The following is a 16,962-nucleotide window of genomic DNA, read 5'->3' as shown; positions in this document are numbered from 1 at the left end:
CTATAGATCAAATGCTGCTGGTGGGCTTGTAGCACTGATTGTACCACCCACAGAAGCAGCTTTTAAAATGTGGCTCAGGCCTCCCATTGCAGAGCCTGTGTGCAGTCTGGGACTGCCATGTCGACTTGGCAAGTACACCTACTTGCCAGTCCCTAAACCTTCCGTTTATTACATATTAGTCACCCCTAAGGTAGGCCCAAGGGCAGGGTGCATTGTTGGTAAAAGGTAGGACAGGCCCTGATGTGTGTGGCATGTCCTGATAGTGAATTACAGCCAATTTTCTTTTTCACTATTGCAAGACTACCTGTTCCCATAGGCCAGAGCGGGCAGTTTGCTTATAACATCGTACAATTCTAACTGACTCAGGGAACTAGGTAGAAATTCGAGTTAGCATGCCTGAATTCAGAATGTTAAAATACATCTTTTAGTGAGGGTGATTTTTACATTCTATGTTTCAAAATACCACTTTTAGAAGTAGGTATTTTCTTACCTAACCATCCAGCATGCCTCTGCTAGGTTTGTGTATACCATGTCTGGTTCGTGAGTGACAGGGGCTGGGGTGGCTCCAAGAGTCTAGGTGAGTCAGCATTAGGCTGAATAGACCTATCTGTATTTGGAGTGGTGGGAGGAGTAGCAACTGGGCCTGAATAGGGTTGTTCTTGCCTTCCACGATGCTGGCTCCACCTCCTGTGGTGCGTCTGATGACCCTGGCCCACACTGACATAGGAAGAAGTTGTGCACTGGCAGAGTACACCCAGAATTGGTTTGCGCTGGGTCCAGGACCCCCCACATATAGAGAACAAAGACTTTTGGGGTATAAATATGAGAGCTGAAACCCCTGAACTTTAGATCACTTCTGGGAAATCAAGAGAAACCTTTGCCAAGGAGAAGAAACCGGAGAAGCTGAAGGAGGATTACTGCCCCTGTGCTGTTTACTGTCTGGGGTTGCTAATGTCAAGAAAAATCCCCTTGGAAACCGTTAGACTATTCGATCAAACAGCCAACCACAACAACCACCCTATCATACTTAAGTCACACACGGGCAACCACAATGTGAACTGAGAAAACTAATCAGTGCAAAAACAATTATAAAAAAGTTGCTTACAATTTATTACAAGTGTTGTATATATAGCAACTCTACAATATTAAAAACACATTGTACAATATAGCAATAAAATAAAATAACACATTTACTAAAAAAGTTGGACAAAAAACACAGCAAGAAAAACTAATTCCAAGTCAGGAAACAACACAGTAATTCGACATGTGAATAGTCAATATGTATGAACACAGCTTTTACACAATACAAGTTCTTGCTAAATAGTGGAAAAGCAGATCTTTGCATTTGTCAATTATCTGTGATAGTTCCCATACAACTAGGGCATCAACGCGTTTCGGTGGGTCCAACGAAAATGACTCCCCACCTTCTTCAGGAAAGACAACTTCTTCCCACTTCGTATATTAAAATTCTAATGAGAATATAAAAAACATACATAAATATATATATATATATATATATATATATATATATATATATATATATAAAGATTTGGACTGACTTGGTTCAATGGCTCACACTACATATTTAGTCACAAACAATACTCACACCCTTCTCTCGTCAAGACTCCACACTTTAGCTAGCATTCCTCAATTATTACAACATGCAGTCACTCTATTTGAAGCAATGCATAAAAGAGGAGTATTGATAATATTATAAATTGACCTCTTCTTATACGAAAGATTCCATGGTATTAGTATTTCTTTAATACAAGCTTAATACCAAAACAAAGACCCCCTGCACAAAAATGTACTATGGGTCAGATATTAGAGCTATCAGGATAACTGAAACTATTTATATATGATAAGAAAATGGGGAAAGGTACCTCATATGTTCAATCCATTAAATGTTGTTAGATAAAAGTCGTTTTGCAGAAAATAAACTGTCACCACTCTGGACTACAATAGAAGCACAATAAGAAAAAGTAATCAGTTTCCCTACAATACCCTCTACGCTCAAAATAGTTAATGTCAAACTCTACGTGATATACCTTTGCAATCTTAACAAAGCAAATGCAGTGGCTGACGAGTTTCTCTTTCTTAGTTAAAATAGGCCGCAGTTTACTCCTCGTACCGCCCAATACAGCAAAGGGAGGGATGTAATCAATCTAAAGAAAGAGGTCCGTATAGGTTAACCCTAAACTCTATTCCCTATATTATGCAGCCAGGTACAGCCATACACCCAGTGTTTTACCTGTAAGGATGTGAAAAACTGGAAATCTCTGTCGCTGTTTCCAAGTAAACAATTTTTCCTCGTTCTTAGGTTATTTCACGATACTTTCTCTCTGAGAACAAAGACGCAGTAAACAATATTGAGAAGTTTGCCCCAATAACCAAATTGCAATTTCATATTGCTGAGTGAAAATAAACTAGTGCCCAGAACCTACATCCTTCCTCCCTCTCAGAGTGGCCAGCGACTCCCGACTTACCTGGAATATCGGTAACGTAGAAAATTAACTGGGAGTCCGACACGGGGTGGAATTCCTCCGTTAGCATCTCTCCCGCTCTGGAATTCACAGCACATTATATAGCAGAAGTGACCTACGCTAAAACTAGTCAATAACACAGAGCTGTGATAAAGAGGGGTCACATGATACGGACTAGAAATAGAAGGCGCCATCTTTGCCTACCTATCCCGTACATTTTTTAAAAATGTATTTATTTATTTAATGCAATTTTATAGAGCGCAAACTTTACCCGAAGGTGTCAGAGCACTTTACATAAGATCCAGTTGCAAAACATAAGGACTAAGGATTACATGCGTTACATAAAAGATACAAACAGAAAAATTGCAAATGAACAAGATGTAAAGTCACACAAGGAAGAGATACAAACAGAGAGAAAAATTGCAAATGTACAAATAGTAAACTCATTCAAGGAAGAGATACGAATGGCTATACTCTAAGAGTCACATAGGAATGGTGGAGATTACAACGGTCTACTGCATATACTAGTGATTAGAGTTATCTCTATGTACATAAGGAAGGGATACGAATGGATATACTCTAAGAGTCACATAGGAATGGTAGAGTACAAAGGTCTACTGCATATACTAATGATTAGAGTTATCTCTATATACATAGGGAAGGGATACGAATGGATATACTCTAAGAGTCACATAGGAATGGTAGAGAGTACAAAGGTCTACTGCATATACTAGTGATTAGAGTTATCTCTATATACATAGGGAAGAGATACGAATGGATATACTCTAAGAGTCACATAGGAACGGTAGAGAGTACAAAGGTCTACTGCATATACTAGTAATTAGAGTCATCTCTATATACAGAAAAGCAGAGTTCCATTAAGTGGGGTCGGAGGGGGGATGCAGTCACAGCACCAAGGGAGGGTGGGAGGGATAAATGGGTATGGAGAAAAGGGAAATCAGAAAAGGGAAAAAACATTTGAGGATTGTCAAGGGGGAAACGAGGGAAAAGGGTTAAAGGACGAGGGAATGGGCAAGATGGCGGGTCAGGGTCCAGAGAAAAGCGGCCGAGAGCAGCAGCAAAATGACGGCCAGGACAAAAGAAAAGGTAAAAAAGTCCAGGAGAGTCCGTGGCGTAGTTTCTTTCATTCGAATGTGGCTGCAGGGCTGCTGCCTGCATCTGGTGTTTCCACGGTGTTTCAGTCATCTTATCCATATGTCTTTTCAACTCAGTTTGCCAGCTGCTCACGCTACCCTAGATAGCAATCACTGGACCATGCTGCTTTCATGCAGGTCATTTCAGAGTGGGTGTGCAAAATTGGATGGGGTGTTTACTCCGTGGAAAGAAGGGCTCCTGCGTGTTGCCATCGCCATGTTGGGGTCAGGCAGGCACCTTCCGACGTGCTGTTCAATACTGTTCCCCCGGTACATGCCGCACCATGGGGGGTGGGGTCCGCCGCCACACAGAACAAAGTGAGGCAGTCGGGGAAGCAGTCCAGACGTTGCTCGCGCATCACTCACCCGAGCCACTTCTCCCGGTGTCATCCGTCCGGGTGTCGCCCTCATCGGACCGCTGCACGTCTAAGGCGGAAGGGGGGGGGGGGGGCGGTAGCATGTCGCCAAGTTCTGCAGACCGCGGCACCAGGGGAAAAAAACCGCCCGCACCCACAAGCCCACACGGCCGCAGCGATATGTTCCGCTACTGATTTAAAGCTCACCGGCACAGCGCAGCGTTCATCCCAGGCACCACAGGTGGTGAGCGGCCTGGGGGCTCTCCGAGGCAGGGGCACCGACAAACAGTTTCCTGTGGTCGCAGGCCCCGCAGCAGCAGCGGTAGTCGCGTAGTGCGAGTCCGGACGAAGACGCGGCTCAGACTTCATGAATGCATACCCCCAAACGCAGAAAATAACAATAACAAAGATGTCAGATAAGCCCCAATACTGCCCGAGTGCAAACATTATTCTAAGCACCTGAACGTAAGAAAACCGGAAATATTACCTAAGAGGCACTAAAAGTGACTCAAAGTAAATAAGTCGGCCATATTACGGTTGGCGGCCTACGAAATAGGGCAATAGATAACCAACTGCAAAAGTGAATCTGCCATTTTAGGATTGGCAACCTGCGTGATTGGCCTGTAAATAAGTTGAACTGTATATACTTGCGAGATCACTAACCTGTCATACTTCAGCTGAATACACCCCTATACGGGCGGTACTGCTGATGAGAAAACTCACAAAATCTCTTTGAGACCCTCTGACTGATCTTAGGGAACACATCTTTAGGATGTGAGGAACGTTTTATCAGTTTGCCAGGTATGTTCTTCATGTCAAATGCCAGGCGGACCACGTTAATACACCGAACATCATTGCCACCACACTGTGGACTGATGAAGTTTAGGTGCTCACGGTTTAACAATGTGTGCAAAGCCTGCAGTAGTTTTTATCACTCAAGGACACAAAGAGGCATATGTACAACAAAATGTCGGGGTGCAGAGCTGCGCCAGATTTGGCAGCGCTGCGCTCAAACTTTTTCAAAACACAAGGATGCACCGTATTTACTACAATACGTGTTTTCCTTGGCGCTAAAATTAGCTGTCTAGCGCCAACAATGACACAAGGGCGCCTAAGGTGCATGCAATGATTGGTTATGAGCAGGAAGATGTCCCTTCCTGCACATGAACTATCCATAATGGCAACATGTTACTTCTAGGTGTGCTGCATTCCGCCAATCGTCATTATTTATTGATTGTTTATGTACAGGAAGGGACACCTTCTTGCACATAAACAATCATTAATGGCTCTTCACATAGAAAGAGCAAAAACGATGAGTATAAAAGTATTTCTCCTCGTGCACCATTCTGACGCCTGCTCTTGCATGGTGTTAGTTTTTGGCGCTGCCTCAGATTTACAGATTCTTGTAAATCTGGGGCAGCATCAAAAGCAATGGATGTTGTGGTGGAAACCCCAGAACAACACCCATTCCACGCCCCTTTCACGCAGATACCTGCATCAAAGGGTATGACATTTACAAAGCGGCATTAAGACACAGAGGGCCCGATTCACAGAATGAATTTAAGACTCAATCCTAAACTTACTACTATTTTGGTATTCACAGAATGCACTTACTACTTTTGGCATTCACAGAATGAACTTACTACTTTTGGCATACACAGAATGCACTTACTACTTTTGGTATTCACAGAATGCACTTACTACTTTTGGCATACACAGAATGCACTTACTACTTTTGGTATTCACAGAATGCACTTACTACTTTTGGTATTCACAGAATGAACTTACTACTTTTGCATTCACAGAAGTTAGGATTTTGTCTTAAGTTTGTCTTAAGACAAACTTAAGACAGACTTAAGACAGACTTAAGACAAAATCCTAACTTCTGTGAATACCAAAAGTAGTAAGTTCATTTTGTGAATGCCAAAAGTAGTAAGTGCATTCTGTGAATACCAAAATAGTAGTAAGTTTAGAGATTGAATCTTAAGTTAATTCTGTGAATCGGGCCCTGAAAGTGGCTCAAAGTCACTTTGTAAATATGGTGCATGGCATATCGCCACCGAAGCGTCAAAAAAAGTGATGCTCAGGTAATGCTAGGGGCTTGTATAAATGCCCCAGACTTAATGCCTAAAGAAGTACAGATTGGGTAACTCAAGGTAGCGGGCAATCCTGGAATATTCCAACTGTTATATTTACTTGGACATTGTCCTAATACATTCTAGTTATTGGGAGTCCTACAGTTTTTCTTTTGCTTACCTTTTCACATAATTTTATTTTCAAATAGCTTGTCTGAGTAGGAAATGTCTGGCTGGAGGTGTGAGTACTGTGACCATATGCACTGCATTAGCAACCTTCACATGGTGACTTTATAAATGGTATAGAAAATATATTGAACCGGTATCTTGCGTGAGTTTTGACATGACGGCCGACATGCCTTACTGATATGTTGCGTAACACGGGTCATTTTCACAGACATTACATGTATCACAGGTGAAAACATGAGATTTCATCCACCCTTAGTGAACATCACTCTTCCAAATCAAGTATTCCTTTATTAAGTATCTTTATTAGTTTTACCAAAGACCAACAAATAGTAGCAAATCCTATCATTACACATCTTTCGTCTTGAAAGGCTTTCATCCAGGCAAGTAAATATAACAAAACAGTATCCAAACACAAGAAAATGATAAGCTTTTGAGAACACACAGTGGGGTTGTCACTACCCATCCCTCGAACTCTGTAGTTCCCTCACACTGCTAAATCAACGAGGGTAACTTAAGAAGGCATCACCCTCTGCCAGTGCCAGCGTGGCATCATCCCAAGAAGAGGTCTGCAACTGCTGCCCATTCACTCAGAATGAACAGCGGGCCCGATTCACAGAATGAACTTAAGACTCAATCCTAAACTTACTAATATTTTGGTATTCACAGAATGCACTTACTACTTTTGGCATTCACAGAATGAATTTACTACTTTTGGTATTCACAGAAGTTAGGATTTTGTCTTAAGTCTGCCTTAAGTCTGTCTTAAGTTTGTCTTAAGACAAACGTAAGACAAAATCCTAACTTCTGTGAATACCAAAAGTAGTAAGTGCATTCTGTGAATACCAAAATAGTAGTAAGTTTAGGATTAAGTCTTAAATTAATTCTGTGAATCGGGCCCAGCCATTGTAGGGCACACAGGACCCGCTGGGGAATCCCATTCCTTAGCAATTACCACTGTTGAGCAACCATGGGTTGTGTTATATTTGCCTTTTCTTTCCAAAGAGGGAAGGAAGCATGCTTGTTTTGTGTCTGATTCTGTTCGTCCTCTTATACAGTATCTTTAGAACCCAGGCACAATTTCAGTCCCAGACTATGTGCAAGTAATCCACTCTCTGCTGTAAGCATTTTAAATATTTCTTAAATAAGTCTTTAACACAGTGACCTTCCAATGTCCTGCTTCAAATATCACAATTTCTGATCAATCTGGTGTGTTTTTCTGAGAAGGAGGCTGGAGTCATGTGTTTATCGCCGCTGACAGGCGCTCTACATAATTTTTGTAAACTTGCTCTCCAAAAGAATCTTCAGCTTGGTGCTTGATGCAGATTCACTCAAGGTGGAACTCCTTTTAACACAGTGAATGTCCCCACCCAAGCTTAGGTCTTGCTTCTGCTGACAATTGATGACAGCTTATTGAGAGTTCTGGGGTGCTTGACGTGCTGAGGTACTCTTTGTACTCTTTGTGGTGGAACCGCACGAGCCACTCTAGCCCAGAGGTTATCGGTTATAATCATAGACACTCTTGCCTTACTCTTGTTGCTCCTTTGTCTTCCTGCATGCCCCGAGGGCAGCTCACCCATGTTCTTCCTTGAACAGACCCATCTTAATCCTGGGTTGTCTTATATCTGGTTCAGATAAATAAACTCTTAGGGAAGAAAAGAGGGATTTTTGAGCTCACTCCCACCTGAGTGGATCAGTTTGGGGGTTCTGATTGTGGTCTGTAAGATGTAAAAGCTATACAAAGGAAGTTGGTTAGGGAATGGCCACTGATGTCATATGAATAAGGATGTGCTGCCTGCCAATCTCCCATGCCCACTGTTCATCCCTGGCAAGAAAGGATGCAAACTCTCAAGTCGACGGACCAGTGCACTGCTGTTTTGTCAAAAGGTTGATGAAGACTATTAAGTTTGGTAGGTGCTCCCTAGGTGTCGTCTCCCTCCCGATAGACGAGTGCGGTTAAAGTACATGAAGTGCGTTCAATTGGAAATTGACTGCATCCCTGGGGGCACTCAAAGGAATTGATTCTTAATAAATGTTCTTGACTCTAGGTCGATTATTATGAAATTCAATGTTTATTACTTCATGTTCACAATTTTCTGTTTGTAATTGTATTCGTTTTCATACAATTGTTCATTCATTTATCCAAATACAAATGTTTATAGCTCCAATGCATTTTGGGCAACTGGGAGCATATCTACAAAGAACGACATAGATACAATATTACCATTTGTGTACGTCATAGTATATGCAACAAAAATACACAAGCAAACAATACCGTGCAATCATATAAAAACTGCTAATTCCAAAATGTGACGGTGCTTAATGAAAGAAAACGTAAACAAAGAAAGGATGCCCCAGCAACAGCCCTTGATTGGGCGGAGGACTGTCTGGATAAGATACACATTCACTGGTGGCAATACAGGATGTCTGTCATCATCATGGAGTCAGAAACACTGTGAGCAGCATCTCAGGATGTTCATTACCATGGGACTGTACTGTGTACCAGGAAAGATGCTGTTGAGTTTGGTTAGATATTGCTACGGTTCAAGGTTTTAACGCTGCTCAGTTGGCCTTGCACTCAGTCCCATTTATTATGTTTATTATGTCGTTTTTGACACAGGATATTAGTGTTCCTCCTTTTTTTTTGTTTGTTTTTTTTGCAGAGTTTTATATAGCGCGAACTTGACCCGAACCGAATCGGGTATCAGAGCGCTTTAGATAGCACCAGTTGCTTACATGAGGACACACATTCATTTTTGTTGGGCACGGGGAGATTAAGTGATTTACCCAGAATCACAGGATGTTTGGCGTCGTTACCGAGACTCGAACCCAGATCCTCAGGTCCGAGGTCGAGCACCCTGCTAGCCTTACTTCCACAAAGGACTTAATCAGGGGTACCATCTCGGATGCCTTCTTGAAAGGAGTCAGGACCAATCTCTGGGACAGATGAAGAAAGCCTGTTGTTGCTTGCACCTATGAAGAAGGAAGCAGATTGCCTTGTAAGATGAGAACCAGCCTTAACTCATCTGACGAACCACTAACCCATAGCTCTTGAGTACGTGCAGACTGGTGATAGAGATCAGCCAGAGATTGGAATGCTATTGCCATTGCCCATCCTGACCTAAGAAGAAGCATACGGCGAAAGAGATCTTCTTTGCTGCCTTTCTCCATGATCCCTCCATTAGACCACCTCTTTTATATGCAGCGACATGGGCGAGGTGTAATGGAGGAGCTAAAGAGCCCCTGGGATGAGTCGATGTCTTTCGGTGGGTTGTCTGAGGTGTTACTCGTCTCCATCCTGTAATTGCTGCTCACTTTTACCTCCATGAGCAGCATACAAATGTCCAGCTGCCTCCACCCGGTCCAACTTTAAATAGTGCATCATCTCTTCTCAAAATGGATGCTTACCCTACTCCCTTCTACCCCACTGTTCATTTGCCCTTGTTGCTCGACTGTGCTGTGGATAATTTACTGATACCAGAAAAAAACACCTTGGGGCAGATTTACAAGCCTCTTGCGCCACTTTTGAGTCACTTTTGCCATGTTAAAAGTGACGCAAAAGTGGCGCAAGGGGCTTGTAAATCTGCCCCCTTATATCTAATATCTGAAACCGCCCAGTATGCGGACCATGAGGTGCCAGAACCAAACTCTGCATGAGGAGTGTCCTCCGACAAACCAACTGTTCCAAGACATATAGGCACTGAAATCACTAAAGCTTGCAGAATGATGTGACACCTGAAACAGACAGGGTACACCCTGTGCCATGGCCAAACGCATACACTGTATATATTTTGCAAACACATCAGGGACATCAGAGTATCTCCAGATGGGATAGGATTGTTTCTAGTGATGTAGCCATCACATTAATAATACATTCTAAATACAAATGCTATTTTTTTCTATATAAGCTAGAAAGCTGAGTCAACAATAGATGCATTCAGTACTATATATGTCTTAAATATATCTGAGCACTTAAACCTGCTTCGCTTTTAAAGAGAGGTAAGACTATTCGCAAAGGTAACTTACACTTGTGAGTAACCTACATGTGTACAGTCAATCTGGCACTTTTGAGTAAATTTACTACTTTGGGCTAGTCACAAAATCCGAGTGTAAAGTTACTCAATAGTGTAGACTTACACGTTTGACCTGCTGAAAAAATGGTGTGGATCCAAATTTACTAGTGTAAAGTTAATCCTGCTAAAATCAGCAGTAGAAAGTCCAGAAGTAAATCCAGTAGATTACTGCAACAAACATAAAAATAATGAAGACGGAGACTTACAATAGAAAGCAAAAGAAAATAATGTTAAAATAAAGTAATTATCTAAAATAGTTAAAAAATAAATAAATGTAATTTAAGGCAAACAAATCTAAAAATAAAATGTAATTTTATTTTAACATATTTTAAACACCTTTTCGTTTTAAAAATTAAGGTAACTTTTTAAATTAAATTATAAATAAAAGTTTACATTCTTTCTACACATCACTTTCAATAATTGATAATACATAGAAATAATAAAATGTTTTTACTTAAAGTGAGAATTTATTTTTTAGTAAAATGGTAAAAAAATCATTTTACAAGTATGTGAATTAGTTATTGCATTTGCTTCAAGGCCAATGCTAGGACCTGAGGCAAACTATTCAGTAAAAGAGGTGTTTGCATGCAGCTGTGCAATACAACATTTCCAAGGACAAGGACTTCAAGGTGGACTGAGGGGTAGATGGAATATGATTTCCAGGTGGGTATACTGTAGGGATGTGTAAAATGGTTGTGTATTGCTTGTGAGATTGTCCATAGAAAGTAAAGTTGGTGAAAATTATAGAGAGGAGTGTAGAACGATATGAAGTGTTGAAGAGAGCGAAATTAAGTGATAGAAAGTTAGCCGTCCATTAAAAAGTTGGCCATTCACGGGGATGAGCAGGAAGATTTTTGGCGTTTAAGAGAAGAATTGAATGTGAAAGAGAGCCTGCTTTGATTGGACAGAGAATAAAGACACCTAGTGTAGTGACAGAAAAGTTTATAAAGCCTTATCATGAAGGTCATTCAGGGAGAAGTATGAACAAAGCAAACGTTTATTGTGACCAAAGGAGGATCCCACAGTGAAGGAGTTTGTAAAAAGAAGGCCATCAGTGTGCTGCTTGTGACAAATTGGAGATAACACATTAAGCACATTTGTTGCTGGTTAGGGTTCCAGTTAGGGTTCCAGTGATTTCTTATAATAATAATAATAACCTTGAATTTGTAAAGCGCACAGCTACCTCCGAAGTGGTTGCTCGGCACTGCGGGCCCACAGGAAGATTAAGCGTTCAATTTCCCAGAGTCACATGGTGCTGGGCTCACCTTCAGCCGGCACCGGGAATCGAACCGTGTACCCTGTGGTCCAGAGTCAGGTACCCTGGCCGCTACGCCACACCTCTTCTTGCAGCAAACTAAGGGGCATATTATCAAGAAACGGCGTTAAAATTATCGCCGCTTTAGCAACAGGAAACTGACGCTAAAGCGGCAATAATGGGCTTGATAATATGTCCGTGTGAATTCCCATAGAAGCCCAAGTTCTGGTGTGAACATGTGCTTCTATTGGAATTCTCAAAGGGCATATCATCAAGCTTACCACCGCTTTAGCAGCAGTTTCCTTCTTGCCGCTAAAGCGGCGATAATTTTAACACCGTTCTTGATAATATGCCCCCAAGATGGATGTCATGGGCCCCTTCTACATTTTGCAGTTTGTGGATTTTAAACAAATAAAACCAAAAACGTTGGAACAACGGTCACTAGATCAACAGTCATTTTCAAAAGGAGGTGTCTGTGGCGGGGGCGGGTGTATTCCCCAAAATTCTAGCACTGTTAATAAGGTACAGGTTGAGTATGAAGACGTGTGAACTTTTAAGGAGTATGACTGCGGCACATCTCAGAACAGCATTGTATTCTCCCCAAGCCAATGGATTACTAGAAAGAATTAATTGACAATTTGTTTGCAAATAGCATTAATACAAGGAAGGAAAGTGAAGTAGATTCAGAAACATGCAATAGGTTCATGGCACCCCTCCAAATGCTTTTACGGGCAAATTTTCTCTAAAATGTTTGAGTGAAAGGATGCCAAGTTGAAAACGTTCTCTTGTATGGCTGAAAGACAGGAAGGGAAGTGGCTCTATGGTAAATCAGGAGTTGGGTGAGAAGATGGTGAGGTACAGCTAAAATATTAAACAAGGTGTGATAATTAGAGGTTTCATCAGAAAAAGGAGTAGTGTTGTGAAGACTGTGACTAAACCTAGGTTGGAGCAAAGAAGTATCACAATTCTCATGTTGAAGGAAGACTATAAAACGGAGGAGGATTGTGGTAGTATTGGATAATGGGTAATTTGAAGCATGTCCCAAATGTTTAAAGCCTTAACTTAACAGGTGACGTTGGGTATGGTAAGATAAGTGAAAGTGAGACATTTGTGAGTAACCGGATGCATGAGGAAAAAATTCTTCCATGTGAAAGATATCATGTTGAAGTGAATTTCATTTCAGCCTTAGGGCCATGTTCTTCATTATTTTATTTGTAATCATTTGGCCTTATTTTCCTAAAAACATCTAATTTATTCTCATATTTATACATACATCCATGCTTATTATACTTTCTTTTTTTTGTAAATAATTGTCTTTGTTAGTTGTTTGTAAGGGAATGTTCCCTGCATGTCCAACTACGAGTATCTGGTATGTAATCAAACAAAACATCCCCAAGCTCCTCCTTCACAGTGAGGGGATTGTAGCCCTTGGTTGCACTATGCTTTGCAACTAAGAGGATATCCCAGATGATGAAGCATGCCACCTCGGTCGGTGATGGGATTCTGTCCTCTTTAAAGGACTCCCCTCTCTTTTGAGTGGGACATAGTAGTTTGTACTGTTTTGTGCTTATGAGCTCTTACAAGTTCAGGTAGACCCGCGGATTCTCTTGGTGTGATAATCCATTTCGGAAGCCCCTGTCCTATTTATGTGCACAAGATAGAGGTGAGGTTGCTTTTACAGATAGTGGAAGTATATTGTTGACTTTCCTGAGAGTGGAGGTATGGAAACCAGACACTGTAATGGGGAAAGAGGAACAGGCTTTCCTGTAGAAATTCAATTAGAACATTTCTCTTTTTGAGACTGCCAAATGGTGAATGATAGGGAAGAAAGGAGTGATTGCAGATGTGACAGATACTTTTAGAAAGAGCTTAGTCTTTGTCCCTCTTCCTGTACACTGTCAGGTGTGGCTATTCGTGCTCTGCTTTGTAAGCTTTGATCCAATTTGATTGCCTATTAAATCAAACATACACATTCTGATTATAAATTGCTGCTAACCTGATTTTTGCCTTCTCTAAACTATTAACTTTTAATAAACCTTCATGGTTTGATACTAAAATATTATCTGTCCTTTTTGTGGAGCCTACTGTGCTTCACATATTATTGAATGTACTGATTTGTTGATCAGGCTCAGGTGGGAAGAACCAAAATCCTTAGGGGATTAACACTGCTCCTTCCAGAGAGGAACTTTATGGTTCTTGAATTTGTATAAAGAAATGTGCTCACAAATCTGGTATTAGAGGATGGTTACCAACTGGGCCTGGATGACTTAAAATTCACCCTTGAACTTAAAAGTACGCCGCGGTTCAATCTGTGTCCCTGATCTTCCATGGTCCCATTTGGATTATTAATAGCATTCCCTAAAGATGTTGCAGTACCCTAGGAGTATAAGTAGGGCAGTGCATCTTTGGTTATGCTCTTTTGATGTGAGAGGATGCGAATTGTGGAGTTTGCCATTTTGACGATTAAGGTTCTTTATGAGTTGAGTTGTCCAGTGGTGTCTAAGAGATCTTTGCGTTAAATTGGGAAATTTGAAAGTTCTTTCATATTTATTACTTTTGCTTATTGTGAATAATGTGCTTCGGAGCTGAGGTTTACATCATTGGAGTGGCTGAAATCCAAGATCCTGTGATTGAGATGTTATAGTGGTATTTGACTTGTTTGCTAAGGTTGAGGTATTGGACTGTTAAGAGCCACAGCACCACCAAAGATAGGGACTTATTAACTTCTACTATGAGATTGTACTAACTGAGATTGGTGTTTAGTAAGTCCTTTGTGCACAGGACTAGACCATACTAGCCTGGGTGGGTTTCCGCTGCTCGAGAACTCACCTTGTATGCTTGGTGCCCGATTAGGGCCACCCAGGTCACTCACGACCACCTCTCAGCCTTCCACACAGATGAAGCGTCGGTCGAACAGTAGATAATACAAACCTAAGTTATTTATTAGTATTCACTCGAGCGGAGTCCGGTCTGATCAGCCTCCTTAGATAGCTGCCGAGGGACTGATCCCCGTCCACAAGGTAAAGTTAGATATACATTTCCAATTCCCCTAAGACATGCCCAGACTGAAATTGTCCAGCCTGGGCATTGATGAACAAAGGCGGTACAGAAGGATGAGCTACCATCCTGAGACACACTATCTTAGTTCCAAGGTTACTCAGCCCGTGCCCGTCTCTCTAAGAGTGGGAGCAGGGCTACCTACAAGGAAAGGCATGCAAAAACAGAACAAGCAATTCATTAGTGCAGGGAAGAGCAACCTTGAACAATAAAAAGAAACAATCGAGGCTGCTTTCTGCTGAGGCAGACAGTATGAGACAGAAGCTTAATTTCGATCATGGCACAAAATGGCGGCTGAATACAAATGGTGCCGCAAATGCTAACGTAACTCGCATAATGCCAGAAGGAGTCAGCTAGACGTGTTTCCCAGTCCAACAGCCCTTTTAGCATTTGCTAACAATTTTGTCTAATGTATAGGATAGTAATAGGTGCTTGCATCAATAGACTACTGGTACCCCTTTTATTCACACATTTTCAGTACTCAAAAATGCCTTCGTCGATGGCCATTAAATTGTGGACAGCTTGCATAATCATTGTTGAGGACTTAGTATCAGGTACCGGGGCCTTTGGTGTAAGTGTTAACCTTCTAACACAGTGTGTGCAACAGGCAGGAAGGCAATGCACAAGCAGCAAGTGAAAATGACACCCGCAATGGCTACTAGAAAAAAAGGACCTACCAACCCCAAGATGCTAGTAAACCCCAAAACCAACCAGAAAGAGTCCAAATGCCATTCTCTTGGTGAATGTTGGATGCAAGCCTATGCAACTTCTGTATTGTAGCATATACATTAGGAGCGTGGTCTGGTATGTATACAAAGCAGCTACTACCGATGACGCGGCAGGCCCCACCTGAGCAGCAAGGATGACGTCTAACACCATCCTGTTCTGAAGAGAAACGAGCCTCGTAGCCTGGAGCTCAGCTGTAATATTGTTCAGTATCCCAGCCGTGGTATTAATGACTCCTTCCACCACCCTGGTGTGAAACGGATATTAAGGTTATTGGACAAAGGGCCCCAGAAAGGAACGATACCCTTCATAGTATCAGTGAACTGCTGCAGGGTAGTGTCTGTCTAATCAATGTCTTCTGTATTGATGACCCTTCTAATACGGGATAGTTGGACATGCCTACGCTGTAATCAGTGATCCTAAGATAGTTACGAGGGTGCTATATACACTGGGGGAAAGGGAAAGAAAAGTAACATATGCCAGACTGCCGCCCCCTAGGAAGCCACACGTAAGCCTGGGACCCACAGACAAAATAAACATTATGGGGGGGAAGGAAAGGTGGGCTACTTATTGTGCTCAACACATAGGTATAGTTGCAATTACTCTGCCCCACTTGAACGTTTCCAAGATCTCAAACACAAAAACTAGCTGTTGTGTTATGTACCGGCACTGGCATTGCTTCTTCCGGAGTAATATTGCGCATTTGGAAAGACCTAAAATATTCAGTGACATTAAATCCCTGAAAATACAACATTTCATTTCGAAGCCATGTTAACTTAATTTTTTTCTCATATACATTCATACAGGCTGTTGGGGACAATGTATTAGGGGCCCCTTGTTCTCCTGGAGTGAACCCTTGGTGAAACCTAACCTAGTATCATAATCAGCATATGTCATATTCATGGCATCAGCAGGAAAATGAGTATACACCATGGTAAATAGCTGGAACCAGGCTTCGCAGCTCCGAGATAGGAAAACGGTATGGACAGTAATATATCGTTTTTATGTGTCACAGAGGAAAGCAGGCCGCAAATCCAACAATTAGTGACATTTGAGGTAAGGTGTGCCTGGTGAAGCATCTGCAGGAAGGCATTATTTACATATGTTTTTCTAGGCTCAACCTTGTGAGGGGCCAAAGTAACAAATATGTGCTCAGGCGGAGCAGGCATTGAACCAATTAAGGAGTGCACAGGATATTTCTCCTCAAGGAACCACACTATTCCAAGTACTTTTATCAGAAAGATCAAGATAAGTACCACAAAATCAATTTTATTCTTAATCGACCAACTAGACCAACCAGAACCACCCTGCCCAAAACGTGGGGCCGCAAAGGGCTGTTCTTCCTCCATAATAGGGTGACCAAAAGGATACATTTTGAATCAGAGGAAAGGACAGGCAATGGAGCCAACAATGAGAAAACAAGAAAAAGGCAAAGTTCCCAGTGTGGGTCAGAGTCTCGCTGATAGACTCCTATTGTTTATCTACGGTGGTGCTGTTGAGCCCTTTCGATGGAGCTGCGTGATCGCAGCCCTTTCTGAAGAAATCCCACATCATTCAGGTAAGTGTAGCCCCCACCTTTTCCGGGGAAGCACGCCGA

General features: G+C 41.8%; 1 long non-coding RNA gene across 1 annotated transcript; it reads right to left on the bottom strand.

The window, feature by feature from the left end:
- Window positions 1-1,090: 1,090 nt before the first annotated feature.
- On the bottom strand, window positions 1,091-4,574 carry LOC144798331 (uncharacterized). Its single transcript, XR_013603521.1, has 2 exons — window positions 1,884-4,574; window positions 1,091-1,469 (listed from the first exon to the last, which is right to left on the bottom strand). It is a non-coding gene; the product is annotated as an uncharacterized LOC144798331 (long non-coding RNA).
- Between the last annotated feature and the right edge of the window lie 12,388 nt (window positions 4,575-16,962).

The sequence above is a fragment of the Lissotriton helveticus genome, chromosome 1_1 (assembly GCF_964261635.1).
Source record: "Lissotriton helveticus chromosome 1_1, aLisHel1.1, whole genome shotgun sequence".
Classification (NCBI taxonomy): Eukaryota; Metazoa; Chordata; class Amphibia; order Caudata; family Salamandridae; genus Lissotriton; species Lissotriton helveticus.
The sequence above is the reverse complement of the archived record's forward strand: the minus strand, read 5'-3'. Positions and strand labels throughout refer to the sequence as shown.